At 36.3% G+C, this 12,719-nt stretch overlaps 1 long non-coding RNA gene across 2 annotated transcripts; it reads right to left on the bottom strand.

Annotated features, from left to right (window-relative positions):
* Positions 1-461: 461 nt before the first annotated feature.
* On the bottom strand, positions 462-12,444 carry LOC133293719 (uncharacterized). 2 transcript variants are annotated; one of them, XR_009749092.1, is made up of 4 exons: positions 12,088-12,444; positions 11,887-11,969; positions 11,510-11,572; positions 462-656 (listed from the first exon to the last, which is right to left on the bottom strand). It is a non-coding gene; the product is annotated as an uncharacterized LOC133293719 (long non-coding RNA). The 2 variants fall into 2 exon arrangements; XR_009749091.1 differs by lacking the exon at positions 11,887-11,969.
* Between the last annotated feature and the right edge of the window lie 275 nt (positions 12,445-12,719).

The following is a 12,719-nucleotide window of genomic DNA, read 5'->3' as shown; positions in this document are numbered from 1 at the left end:
TCGGCTCAATTCCTTGTTACCCTAAATCTATGTGATCTTGAAAGAACTCTAGTGTAACACCCTTCCTTGTATGCATCCAAGAGAGTTTGTTTGCTAAGCGGAATTAGAGTTCTTTCGACATATTTTAATTACTGAAAAATCATTTTGATGTTGCTAATGAAAACTTATACTTGAAATCAAGTTCCTTACACAAATCAGAGTACGCTTTCAAAATTTCTTAAGTTGCTGAAAATATTATTTTCCTGGTAGACGTTGCTGTCTTGCAAAATTCGTGTAAAATCCAGTTTTCCAAATTCCATTGTAACATTTACATAATCTGAAAATAGGCACGTGGGGCTTCGCGTGCATATAAAATATAAGTCAATCGGAGGTCTGTAGCCCCACTAAATATAATTCGCAAAGTGCTCGCAAGACTGTTTAAAACCAAAACTTAAATAAAACGTCAAAAATTATTTTCGCAAAACGTTTATAGAATTTGTTTCCAAAATATTTGCTGATCATAAAAGTCTTAAAACAGCAATAAAATCATAATCCAACAATAATCCAAACTATTCAGCTTAATACAATCATCCAACAAATAAACAGCAAAAGTCCAGAGAGCAACACATAACAGTAGATATCCATATAATCATGTCTTCATATGCTCTCCCGTCCTCCTGCCATTTTGTAAAAATAGCAGCCCCAAAGGAGTGAGAAAAATCTCAGTAGTGTGGCAACAAAACCAGTAATGCAACTGTACTAACTAAATACAGAATTACAAAACAGTCACATCATTAGTTCGAATCCGTCAAATACCAATCATAACCATATTGCGTATATAACGCCAGAAGTACTGATAATATTGCATATATAACGCCAAGAGTACTAATCATATTGCGTATATAACGCCAGAAGTGTACGTTCATAGCACTACGGTGCATGTATCACTAACAGACACAGTGGATATTCCTGGGTGGCTTCAACAGAAGGATTCCAACTGTGACCTATGCGGACGGAAGCCAAGTGTCCCATACCCTGGTACCGAAGGGATGCCTATATGATGCGTGCTCAAACGTATGCATACTTCTCATAATTATTTTCAGATGTCAACATGAAACTCATGCATGTATGCTATGTCATGGATCACACACGAACATACAGTTAAAAATCATGAATGTGTATGCATGACTAGATAATAATCAAGATACATATATCTCATGGATTCAAATATCAGAATGCTGTATAACAAATATTCTCCACAAATCTAGCATATTATATCCATGAACAGAATACGAATATCGTATACAGAATCCAGATCCAAATCATGAGAGCAACAATTCATAATCCCATAGACTAGCTAGTAGTCACAGAAGGTAATGCCACCCGACAGTTACCTCTCTTGTCACAAATATTTCCAAACAGCCGCAATGAGTTATGCGCACCTAAGCAAGAACATACCAAATCAGAATTATACGTCGTATTTTTCCTATACATCACATAGTGTTTCCATTTTTCCTAGTCATTTGTTCACATCCGATTTCATGGTTCCATTACTAGTTAAGTTTTCTGACTTCATATTAAATTATCCGCTTCTAAACAGCGAAAATCTGAAGTTTCATTTGCATTCAGATTCGGTTCCTGAGGTCATTAACTAGTGACCTAATATTTTCAATTATATTTATTCTTTTCTTCAAGGCTAGGGTGCGCCAATGATGCCCTCAACATGTTGTCCATAAAGGTTTGACAAGTGACTCACATCTACTTGTGATTATTCAGTTCTAAGTAGGGGTGTTCGCGGTCTGGATTAGATCGGTTTTAGAAGCAAAACTCATCCGATCCAATCCCTTCGGTTTGATCATGTAATCATCCATTCGGTTTAGATTTTTTTTCAAATCCGATCCGATCCAATCCAATTTTTTTCGGTTTGGATTGGATCGGTTTTCGGTTTTTTGAATATCCTAAAATTAGTTTCATGATTATTGTACAAATAACATCTTTTGTATATATTGGCTTTGTAAAAAAAAAAAAAGTTGAAATATAAAAATATCAATAAACAATACTATAATTGATGAGACGTGACTAAGTTTTTTCTTGGGTTTAGTTGATGAGTTAATGGGTCTTGAGTTTAGAAATTTTTAAGCTATGATTGGAGAAAGGACAAGTAGGTAGAGGATAATTAATATATTGGATCGGTTTGGATTGGATCGGTTTTCATCAACCCATCCGAAAACTGATCCAATCCAATTAAAATTTGCGGTTTTTTTTCGGTTTTCAATTTTTCGGTTTTCGGTTTATTCGGTTATCGATTTTTCGGTTCGGTTTTTGCGGTTTGAATTGGTTTGGATCGGTTGATGAACACCCCTAGTTCTAAGCTAATCCAATAGCAGAAGCAGGGAATAAAATGATGCACATGACTCCCTTAATTTCCTGCAGCAGCTGCAAGTAACCAGTGAGGAAAGAACGACAAAAAAACTCATATTCCTTGGTAATAAGGCAGACTGAACAAACAGGGAAGAGAAGGAACGCTTGAAACTCAACCTTACCTCCAAGACTACAGCAAGGTTAGCGCTACAATTCAAGCAGCAGCCTCCCACTGCACCACTCCAAGAAATCGAGCTTGTGACTCCTTGGGTATGTGTCTTCGTCTGGTTAGGCAAGGAAGAGTGGAAATAAGTGTTGGTTCCAGGCTGCATGCAAACAGAAACCTTCACCCAGCCGAACAGAGGAAGATGAACAATGAGATAGGGGAATAGAAGGAACACCTCATCTCCTTGTTGGTTAAGTTTCGGCCGAACCAAAGAAGAGAAAGGGAGATGAGTTCTATTTGTACTCCACATGCGGAAAAGATTCTCATCCTACCGAGACGGAGAAGATGAACCGAGGAGTAAAGAAGATGCTACACCTCTTGGCTTATTGGTACCCATCCGAACTCATAAAAAGGAAAAGTGTATTGGAGTGGTTTATCTTCTTTTTACATGCTCACGGTCTGTGGAAAATTGAGGGAAAGATGCAAGTCTATTCCTCCTTGATGTTCTTCTTTGTGGGTGTAAGAACCTGCACCGTTAATTAAGGAATTTAATTAATAAATTACGAGAAAATAGGAAATGATTTCATAATTGACCCTAATAATTATTTATGAGGCTTAATAATCGTAATAAGTGATTAAGAATGTTGAAAGTCGCTCTTCGGAAGAAAAGTGCAGATACTGGTTCTGCTAGTCGGTATAAATGCGTGCCGAAAAAGTATCCCGAAAAATTAATGTAAGTGCATGATAATTACTAGAATAATATGTAGGACTTGTAAACCGAGTTTCAAGTCCAGAAAATGAGAACTGGTGCTGGAAACCGGTACTGGCTTGCAAAAGCGCGTACCGGAAAAGTGCTCAGAAAATTATAAGAAAAATATGATAAATCTTAGAAAATTATGCAGTTTCATAATCCAAAGTTTGGGATTAAAATGCTAAGCGTAGCAATTAAAGTTAATATTGTGTGTTAATTGGGTAAGTGGCTATAAATACCCTTGTTAAGGGCACAAAGCCCTAGGTTTTCTGTTGCTACGTGAATGCTGGAGTGGCTGGTCAGTTGCTACTGTTCCATTGAGCTTTCTTCACCATTTTGGAGATCAAGTGTCAATTTTGCTTGGTTTCTTCACCTCCAAACACTTGAGCCTTGTGTGAGTGGTCATTGTGAGTGTGAAAGGAGCACCTTTTCTGAGTTGTGGTGGCTGTGGGAGCTGAGGTTTTTTCTGGTTTGGTGGCATTCTTGTTGAGGAGTGTTGTGCTTGGCTTGTGAGGCTTCAAGGAGCTTCATTTGTGAAGAAAGATCCTTGCTTGGGTGGTATTTTCGTACACCCTTGAAGTCAGCACCTTGGGAGCTGATTGTGAGCTCCAAGAGCACCTCCAACCTCTGTTTTGAGCTTTGGTAAGCCTTGTCACCTTTGGTCTTGAGTCTTTGAACTTAAAAATGAAAGCTTGATGCATGTTAAGGCTTAAAGATGATAACTTGTTGTGGGGTAATGTTACACACCTAGAAATGCATGTTTAGGTGCTTTAAATCGTTAAAAACCCAACCTTGGAATGATATCTTCACGAAATGCATTTTCTGCATTCTGTCGTGAAATATCCGGATATGTGCCCGATGAATATCCGGATATGTGATATCCGGATATGGGTTTTGAGTATCCGGATACTAGGTATCCGGATATGGGATTCTGGATATCCGGATATTCTGGGATTTCGTAGAACAGTAACTGTGCTGTGTGTACAGTAGGCTATTGGGGGTTTGTGGACCCTAGATTGATGAAGTTGAACTTCTGTAATTAATGAACTAAGTCAGAATTAAGTGATTAAGGACTTATGGCTTGGTATGGAGCCTTAAGACGTAAAACGTAAGGAAAGGTGTTGCCTTTAAGTTATATGCGTGTGTTGCATTATTATTGATATAGTATTGGTCCATAACAGATTGTGAATCTGCTGTGTTTGGACTTTGAGTTGTGGACTCTTGGCTTTTGGAGTTAGCCTGCAAGGTAAGCTTTCGTGTCCTCGGTTTAGCCATGTTGTGGTTCCACCATGTCCCATGGGGGTATGGTTTATGCATGTTGTGTACATGCTTTTGGATATTTGATATGTTGAATGAACTTTACATGTAATGGCTTTTAATATGCATGTGTTGTTTCATCTTGACGGGAAGCCTGAGTATGTAGCGCCATACAAGAGGGTGTACCGGGGTGAATGCAAGTGGTACTTGCACGGTGTGTAGGTGATAGACGTATACCTGCACTGTCTCTGGCCAGTAGATTAGTATTGACACACATGACATGATTATCTGCTGCAGTGCATCGTTTTAGAAATGATAAATGATAAACTGCTTTTGAACTTATATTGCACATGCAAGTGAGCTTGGAGTGGAAGATCCTTGAGGACTCACTGACTTACTGAGATTTCTAGATTAGAGATCTTACCCCACGTTTGGAGAATGCTTATTTCAGGATCAGGTAGTATGGGTACTGATGCCTCAGGCGGCGGGAGGCCGGAGCTTAGCTGATTATGTTGTCTCTGCTTGTTTGTTAGCATGACTGGATTTGGATGCTGTTTATGTTTTCCGCTATTTATGATATGATATGTTGAGACTGATGTTAGGCATGTTGCCTTATTTGAGTGAGCATGTGGATTGTCCATGACACTTTCTGTTAGTACTTTTAGTTTGGAGTTGTATAAACTGTTAGATGGTCCGGTCTACGTTGTTGTAGTTCCGTGACTATAGCCACACTTATATTATCTATGTTATGAGGTATTTCAGTTAGCTGTTTTATTGCAATTACATACAGGCGATGTTTTATTAATTGATTATTAAGCAAGTTGGTAATGTTAATGACATCATAATTGAAAAGAAAAAGTAATTCCGCATTTTAATTAAGCGCAGCTTAATACGATATTATGATAACATTACCGGATATATATACGGGGTGTTACGGTGGGCTTACGGTTTGAGAGGGGAAGGGACTGAGTTTGACTCCAAATGAAAGACTACAACTTCAACTTTGTAATTCCCTGAACTTGCGCCTAAGGAGGGAATTGAGAGGGATTAAGACTGACTTTTTTTAGAAATACAATGACCAGCAGTCAACTGGCTTTGTCTCCACCTAATGCGCATGGAAGAGAAGGATAAGGATAGCTGTAGATGGCCACCTGTCACGTCTTGACCAATGTGAATTACCCATTCAGATTTCATTTTGACACTTAGAGATTAACTAAAGGCTAGGGGTAAAGCTTTTGGGCTGATTAGAGTCCTCTAAAAGAGGTTGGGCCGTAGCCCTTGATGTATTAATGAGTCCCAATTTAATCTTCTAATGAATCACTTCTCTCATGTAACCCACTAATAGTTATTATTTCATGTATCTACTAAGTAGTCACTAAATATTATCTAGGATTTCATTGTATGTTGCACTTTAAATATTTTCCTAATAATTATTATTTCCTACAAGGTTCACTTATCACTATATATATATATATATATATATATATATATATTAATTATTAATTCATGTTCCCAATAGGTATTAATTAGAATTCCTACCTATATTATAATTAATTGTAATTCTACCCCTTTTTACCAGTGTCATGAATCTTTTAAAATCTTCACATATGCTCGCCTATGATAAACAAAAAACAATTTTCCCACTTAAATTAATCCCGCTCTACACATAAATTTAATTCGAATTTCAAGTATGATACCCACTCTTAATTATAATTTATAGAAGTTCCTAATTATGCGGGATGTCACACTCTCCCCACCAAATTTTGAAGTTTGTCCCCAATCTTGTTCCTACCATTCTGAAATCTGCTTAAATCTAATGCATAACACAATTACACTATGCCATACAGTTTATTACATTCAGACAGACACCTATAAAAGTCATCAAACATCTCAGAATATTACAAGCAAATTTGTACTTTACATGATCATTAAATAATATAGATATAACACATGTTCGTTCGTATGGAAGGAATAACAAAAAGAAAATAATCTTTCTAAGCTTAATCATGATACGAGCAATTTCCTGAGTTCTTTTTAAACATCAACAACTACCATAACACACCAGTGGAATAAACGGACAAAATCTTACTAAACCAAGAAACTCCAGCTATAAAAAAAACTGTAATAGAGCTCAGGGTGTTAGTGCATAATTAATAGAAAACTACACAAATCCATTTGCAAAACACTTCTTTACTTTATAAACTTTAACAATTACTACTAGTGTAGGTATATAGGATTAAACTTTTATTCACCCAATTCCAAACTATAACCTATGAAGTAAAACATGACAATAAGCAGAGGGCTTCTCAAAATTTCTATATCATCACTAACCCCTGACGTCACCCCATACTACTACTCACTAATCATAAATTTAAAGTTTTCACATAACAATGCAATTAGCAACTAATAGCTTAAATGAGGAGGTTTCGTATACTGTACGGTCCCATCTAATACTACGTAATATTATCACCTATTCCCTGCGCAGAATATAAAGCTATTTAACCAGAACCTCAATTTACAACTGTTTCGTCTTTGCAATGTACATGTTACAATTTAGTAGTGCCATTACTTCCTAACTTAATTCTTATCAATGACAACAACTCAGTTCACCCACTAAACACATCCCACATTCACATAATATTTAGAATTTTACATTAATTACTTTACTCAGTAGTATCAAAACTAGAATTCTATACCTATAAACCTTCAGAAAGTCAAGCAGTAAAACAACACACATTACACTCCAACTTTTCAGTGAGAGAAATTTCCTAAAAATCACAAAACTTCTCTTCTACTTTTTATTCATATCATGGCGAGTGGTACCCCTAACACAGTTCATCAAAACACCCTCATGAGGAAAACTTCCTCGAGCTTTCTGATGTCCTAGGTACCTCAGATGTAATTGACTTCACTGATCAGAGGATCCATTGACCATGATATGAACTTTCCAACCATTGACACATTTTACAATCTTGAAACACTATCAAACATAACCCATCAAAACAGACCAAGCATTCACAATCCATGTTCACAAGAATCGTATTCAAAGTTCCTAAATGTAGTTAAACTTGCATTCAAGAGACAAATAAAATTTATGGTATGAGACCTCATGCATGAAAAGCACCAAATCCAAAGTTCCTCAAACATTTGGCTATTTTCATCCATACAAGCAGCATTACATCTATTCGATAGTAACATTTTAGAGATAACAATAACTAAGCATGATGTACCCAAAACAAATATCAAACTTTTAAAACATGGAATTTACAGCAGCGCATTTAATTCACAGATTAAAGATTATATTGATTAGACAGCAATTAAACAACATTAGGGTGTTCACGTTAAGTTCAACTTTTAAATCACATAATCAGCTCTTAGGTTAAACGTCCAAAGAACTATGCAAGTATAACAAGAGAGTTCCTAATTATTACCATCTCTAGTAGCATATCAAAATAATTAACAGTTCCCAACAAACAGGTTAGAAGGAAAAAATATTCATATTAATCTATACCTAGAAGTTTGAACTCACATGCAATTAAATCAGATAATAGTTTATCCCAATCTTTAACATAAAACAAAATTTATAGATCCGCTGTTTCCCATTAATAGTTCAATCAAATCATGCAAGGGACAGATGCAATTTAAGGATTAATGCTCATGGCAAAATGTATATATATATATATATAGATAGTTTTTCTTTTTAACCTGCTATATCTACTCATCTCTGTCGGTCATTTCTAACAGTGTTATTTTCATGATAGCAGGGTCACGATTGCAAAATAGTTCAAGTGTAAAGTGAAGAACATCTTTTTCTTGATTTTGATGCTAAAAATATGTCATAAAAATACACACATGCTGATTTGATTAATCATTTCTTTATGGCACCACTAGACTAGAGAGATTACAACAACACAGATTTAGTTATCCAAATTCACCTACAACTCCCATTACTGAAAATAACAGCCACCATCATCTTCTTTCGAAAATAAGTAAAATAAAGGTATATTATGTCGTCAATACAAGCAATGTTCAACATGTTCAACACCAATGGCTTTTACATACACTTCGATAAAAAAATTCATGGGAGAAGCTACCAAAGTTTATGAACGTTGGCAATCAGTAAACATTAAATATTTAATGGATTTGCTTACTTCAAAAATGAACTTAAATAAAATCGGTTTGCATTGTTAATAGACTTGCAATATTTAAAAATTTGGGATACTCATGCTATCAAAATTTCAGCTGTATAAATACTCACAATTTAAAATAGAATCACAGTGCTCAACAATTTCAGTTTTAAGTCACTCTATAGGAAGATTGGATCATGCAGTTTTAATGAGTATTTCATGTGACCAAATTAATATAATAGCATTCGTAAAATAGACCAAACCTAAAGTCCCAAGTCCCAACAGATATCAAATTTTCGAGCCACAATTAAAAGAAACTAACCGGTATAAGCTCATAACAGTCAAAGCAATTAAACAGTCAATTTTCAACCTCTCTATTTAATCACATTGTATCATTAGTGCAGATTTTCCATATCCATACACGGTTAGACAAACATTAAAGTAACCAGTTAGAACCTTCTGATGCTTGAATATTAATTTTAGCAAAGTGTCAATTAGTCAACATAATAAAACATACCAAATAAGGTGCAGTTCCATGTAATTTGCCATTTACCTGTTCAGTCCACTATATTCTAAATTCAATTCAGATAACCTTTCTTTAATGGTGCATTCAGTTCCAATATAATGTTAAAAATCTAGACCGACAAATTCATATAAACACTGTTATTATACTCAGAGACCATAAACTATATGCAAATCTAAAAGTGGTTAAAATCATACCAGCAATCCAACACGTATGAACTAAAATGACAAGTATCACTCTCATAAAGGACAGGAGGTGGGAGTCAAGTACCCTCCTCCACACATCACCACTTTGTTTTACAGCTTCTTTCTCAAGAATGATGTCTAGTGCCAATTCACCATTAGAAAATTTGTACAGGCTTAGGGTCCACAGGTTGGAGTCTCACTTAACCCCAATTATTCTTCATAGGGTATTAACTTTGTGTAATCTATCCCCACACACAGCTCGTTCCCACACAGTTTTAAGGGTAAGAAATAAGTTTTCCTGACTGCTAGTTAACTACATAAATTATCCATCTTCTTTTACTGCTACCCTTACTCGGTTATGGAACCTAACGGAATTAGTGAAAAGAACTACTACTTTTATTATACAGCGATATAGCACAATCACAACATACAAGAAAATGTCACAGATTACTAAGGCAAATATGTAACAGCAATGATTCTGTACGGCTCAAGGCATCACTCATTGAACATTATCTCAAACATAGACATGAATATAACCTTCTATATAATTCATAGAGAACAGAATTGACATTTAACTATTAATGCAAGTAGCAATTTAGTATTTCACACACGGTGTTCCGACACAAGTATATCCTGTGATAACCATGATTGTGCACACACATCTTGCGCGACAGTGAGTTGATCAGGCTCACCACCTAGCAAGGGAATTGGCACAGCCATGCTTAATACGGTGTACTACCAGTATCATCACCTCCAAATATCAGGTAATTTTAACCAGTAACCCATTCACAGCTAAGTCCAAACAGCAACAATGCAACGAACATATACATTTAATCAAGAAATTCAAACAATGACCATTCATCAACCAAGTACAAACACATTTATTTCATCAAACACAGACACCTTGAATCAAAACTGCTCTGATACCAATTAGTGTAACACCCTCCCTTGTATGCATCCAAGAGAGTTTGTTTGCTAAGCGGAATTAGAGTTCTTTCGACATATTTTAATTAATGAAAATATCATTTTCCTGGTAGACGTTGCTGTCTTGCAAAATTCGTGTAAAATCCAGTTTTCCAAATTCCATTGTAATGTTTACATAATCTAAAAATAGGCACGTGGGGCTTCCGTGCATATAAAATATAAGCGAATCAGAGGTCTGTAGCCCCACTAAATATAACTCGCAAAGTGCTCGCAAGACTGTTTAAAACCAACACTTAAATAAAACGTCAGAAATTATTTTCGCAAAAAGTTTATAGAATTTGTTTCCAAAATATTTGCTGATCATAAAAGTCTTAAAACAGCAATAAAATCATAATCCAACAATAATCCAAACTATTCAGCTTAATACAGTCATCCAACAAATAAACAGCAAAAGTCCAGACAACAACACATAACAGTAGATATCCATATAATCATGTCTTCATATGCTCTTTCGTCCTCCTGCCATTTTGTAAAAATAGCAGCCCCAAAGGGGTGAGAAAAATCCCAGTAGTGTGGCAACAAAACCAGTAATGCAACAGTACTAACTAAATACAGAATTACAAAACAGTCACATCATCAGTTCGAATCCGTCAAATACCAATCATAATCATATTGTGTATATAACGCCAGAAGTACTGATAATATTGCGTATATAACGCCAAGAGTACTGATCATATTGCGTATATAACGCCAGAAGTGTACGTTCATAGCACTACGGTGCATGTATCACTAACAGACACAGTGGATATTCCTGGGTGGCTCCAACAGAAGGATTCCAACTGTGACCTATGCGGACGGAAGCCAAGTGTCCCATACCCTGGTACCGAAAGGATGCCTACATGATGCATGCTCAAACGTATGCATAGTTCTCATAATTATTTTCAGATGTCAACATGAAACTCATGCATGTATGCTATGTCATGGATCACACACGAACATACAGTTAAAAATCATGAATGTGTATGCATGACTAGATAATAATCAAGATACATATATCTCATGGATTCAAATATCAGAATGCTGTATAACAATTATTCTCCACAAATCCAGCATATTTTATCCATGAACAGAATACGAATATCGTATACAGAATCCATATCCAAAGCATGAGTGCAACAATTCATAATTCCATAGACTAGCTAGTAGACACAGAAGGTAATGCCACCCGACACTTACCTCTCTTGTCACAAATATTTCCAAACAGCCGCAATACAACCTCCACTCAAGAGTTATGCGCACCTAAGCAAGAACATACCAAATCAGAATTATACGTCGTATTTTTCCTATACATCACATAGTGTTTCCATTTTTCCTAGTCATTTGTTCACATCCGATTTCATGGTTCCATTACTAATTAAGTTTTCTGACTTCATATTAAATTATCCACTTCTAAACAGCGAAAATCTGAAGTTTCATTAGCATTCAGATTCAGTTCCTAAGGTCATTAACTAGTGACCTAATATTTTCAATTATATTTATTCTTTTCTTCAAGGCTAGGGTGCGCCAATGATGCCCTCAACATGCTGTCCATAAAGGTTTGACAAGTGACTTACATCTACTTGTGATTATTCAATTCTAAGATAATCCATTATGTAGAAGCAGGGAATAAAATGATGCACATGACTCCCTTAATTTCCTGCAGCAGCCGCAAGTAACCAGTGAGGAAAGAACGACAAAAAAAAACTCATATTCCTTGGTAATAAGGCAGACTGAACAAACAGGGAAGAGAAAGAACGCTTGAAACTCAACCTTACCTCCAAGACTACAGCAAGGTTAGCGCTACAATTCAAGCAGCAGCCTCCCACTGCACCACTCCAAGAAATCGAGCTTGTGACTCCTTGGGTATGTGTCTTCGGCTGGTTAGGCAAGGAAGAGTGGAAATAAGTGTTGGTTCCAGGCTGCATGCAAACAGAAACCTTCACCCAGCCGAACAGAGGAAGATGCAAGTCTATTCCTCCTTGATGTTCTTCTTTGTGGGCTTACGGTTTGAGAGGGGAAGGGACTGAGTTTGACTCCAAATGAAAGACTACAACTTCAGCTTTGTAGTTCCCTGAACTTGCGCCTAAGGAGGGAATTCAGAGGGATTAAGACTGACTTGGTTTAGAAATACAATGACCAGCAGTCAACTGGCTTTGTCTCCACCTAATGCGCATGGAAGAGAAGGATAAGGATAGCTGTAGATGGCCACCTGTCACGTCTTGACCAATGGGAATTACCCATTCAGATTTCATTTTTACACTGAGATTAACTAAAGGCTAGAGGTAAAGCTTTTGGGCTGATTAGAGCCCTCTAAGAGAGGTTGGGCCGTAGCCTTGATGTATTAATGAGTCCCAATTTAATCTTCTAATGAATCACTTCTCTCATGTAACCCACTAATAGTTATTAT

The sequence above is a fragment of the Gastrolobium bilobum genome, unplaced genomic scaffold (assembly GCF_033153095.1).
Source record: "Gastrolobium bilobum isolate Gb01-03AN ecotype WA unplaced genomic scaffold, APGP_CSIRO_Gbil_v1 utg51631, whole genome shotgun sequence".
NCBI lineage: Eukaryota > Viridiplantae > Streptophyta > Magnoliopsida > Fabales > Fabaceae > Gastrolobium > Gastrolobium bilobum.
Note: the sequence above shows the minus strand (reverse complement) of the source record. Positions and strands in the feature narration are given on the sequence as shown.